The 2,619-nt window shown below is 30.3% G+C and overlaps 1 protein-coding gene across 1 annotated transcript in view; it reads left to right on the forward strand.

The window, feature by feature from the left end:
* The first annotated feature begins 2,135 nt into the window (after positions 1 to 2,135).
* The window catches only part of LOC107436647 (heme-binding protein 2), an 18,710-nt gene continuing 18,226 nt past the window's right edge, over positions 2,136 to 2,619 (forward strand). The window contains exon 1 of the mRNA XM_016048424.3: positions 2,136 to 2,276. The gene's annotated coding sequence lies outside the window, so the exon portion shown is untranslated. The remainder of the gene's footprint in view (positions 2,277 to 2,619) is intronic.

Raw genomic sequence — 2,619 nt, forward strand, 5'->3', positions numbered from 1 at the left:
AATGTCCGATTAAAATATCTTGAAGTATCGTCTGTAATTAATTATCATAATTGAGGTCATCTACACGAACTTCTAAGCTTAAGTTATAGTACGTAAAAATTCGATCATTCGATCAAAAGTTATTCATTACGTTTCATTTGTTTTGTGCTCACATTATTTCACTTTGTATAAATTTTTCCTTTTTTTTCTGTACTAAACAAATATATTTAAGCTAATATATAAAAACTCACCATGTCAAAAAATTCTGTTTTTCAAATGGTTATTAAATTTTTAAATTGTTTTGAAATCTCTTTCTTTTTTTAAAAATTATATTATTGCGAAGACGATCAAAGAAAAATAAGACTATCTTTATTCAATAAAAAATTTCTTTTGTGAAGCTTAATTTTTACTTTAACGTGATTATTTTTATTTCAGCTTCCGTTTACTTCAACAGAATTATTGATAGTACTCGATTCGGTAAAATATCAGAATAGGGATCTCAGATAATAGACCTTAAACTCTGAAGACAAGAAAACAGTGTAAGATATTAGTCAATGACCAATGGGATAACTGCAAGTGACGTAGTGTGGGTATCTCGATCTGATTGATTGTTAAAAAGTGGCTTTTGTTTACGTTAGCAACTGTTCTTTCCATTCTATTTTGAGAAAGCCAGCCCATCAAATATCTATTCTCTTAACTGACATATTATAATTTTTTCCACAAACATTCTTTCTCAAAGATTTCAATTCTTTCCCTAGATATTTGCACAGAGACTTAACATAAAGACAGGCATGAAATCATGTGGAACATAAACAAAGTTGCAATGCATCGAAGTAGCCAGGTACACAAAACAAAAATATATCACGGCTACGATAAAGTACATAAACAAATAATAAATCTAAGTTGAGAAAAGTGGAGGAGAAAGAATTATATTTCAACTAATTCGATGTGCGATATGCCTTTGTATTTAATTAACTTATCGTTAATTAACATTCTAATTTATGTAGAGAAACTCAGCTCAACTTTAATAAGCTATTTTGCTGATACAGATAAGCTGGCGATGACGTCATAGGTTACATGTGTGGGCTTGGAAGGTCTTCTTGAAAAGCAAGTACCCAATTGTATACCAGATAATCACCCTATGCCTAAAAAATAGCATCACATGAGAGAGCAGAGAATGCCGGGCAATGGTTCACATATCCGTGGCAGAATATTATTATGTCTAATATGGTTATTATGAATTATTACACTGTCGATTACTATTTTTTGTATGCAAGAAATCAAAATAAAATATGAATCTACATTGTAAAAAATTCCATATCAAATTACAGTAAAAAAGTACTGGCACCCTGGGTACTACATTCGTAAAATCATATTTGGGTAAAATCATATATCGTAAAATTTTATTTGGTAATTTTTACAGTAACATTTATTAATGACACTGATTCAGCTATTTTACAGTAAATATTATTGTATAAAATTTACGGTATATCATATTTTCGGATCCGTAAAATTTTACTGCAAAAATGGGTTTTATGGTAAGAAGTACCCTTTGAGTGCCGGTACTTTTACCTTAATTTGATCTGAAATTTTTTTACAGGGTATTTGTTGTTTCCAAAAATTACTTTCAACTAATTCAAAGAAATCATAATCCTCATTTCGTATTAAAAGTATGCAATAATCATATTTCCTTCTGTGCCGGTCTTTATTTGGCATTGTATACAATGCATTCAAAGCCTTTAATAAATGTTTTCAACTGAATTATATAATTCAGTGGTACAGTGAAAAATTGCCGGTAGAATACTGCCAGCTTGCGGACACCCGTTGAAGGCCGACCCCTACTTTAAATCAACAGAACTGTAATTAAAAAATAAAAAGAAGGAATCCATGTCTGAACTCTTCGATGTCAGTTACAAAGTTTAGGAGGTCTTCTTCATAAAATATTCTAAAACGGGTATTCATTTCGAAATAAGAATAAGAATACCATCCCATAGTCAAAAATTTACGATTGTTTTAATTGGACTTCGGAAATTAAACGTTTTATTGTCACGGAAGATTGGGCTCATCTTCTTCACGATGACCTCTAAATCAGTCTCGTGAACTTCTGCGATGCCCCTTTTGTAAGGTCGACGGTTACAGGTAAGAAAAAGTTTAGTCTGACCTTAGCAGTAACTTTGCTCTGATATAAAATGGCCAGTTATGCAAGCACCGGTTCTTTATTCTTCTAGACCGTTTCGTTAACCGGAAGACCCCGATAGTCTCTTGAATTCGACGTGTTTGGGTTCTGCTTTTAGGAAGTAGGTAGTTGTTTTCATCTGATTGCTTATTCTAATCATAGTTACGTTTTCATAAGCAGTTTGGATAAAATTTATATTAAAGTTTATTCAATATTAGAGAACTTTGAGCTCTTTTGTTATTAAAATATATTTAGTTTTTAAATAATTTGTAACGTATAATTTAATAAAATTTTTTCTTTTTTATCTAAAACAACCGAGTCATCTAATATATATATATGTATATACACATAATAATTTCCTGTATATTTCATTCCGAGTGTATATCATGTATATCTATCTATCTATCTATATCTATCTATCTATCTATCTATCTATCTATCTATCTATCTATCTATCTATCTAT

This window comes from Parasteatoda tepidariorum, chromosome 7 (assembly GCF_043381705.1).
Source record: "Parasteatoda tepidariorum isolate YZ-2023 chromosome 7, CAS_Ptep_4.0, whole genome shotgun sequence".
Lineage (NCBI taxonomy): Eukaryota > Metazoa > Arthropoda > Arachnida > Araneae > Theridiidae > Parasteatoda > Parasteatoda tepidariorum.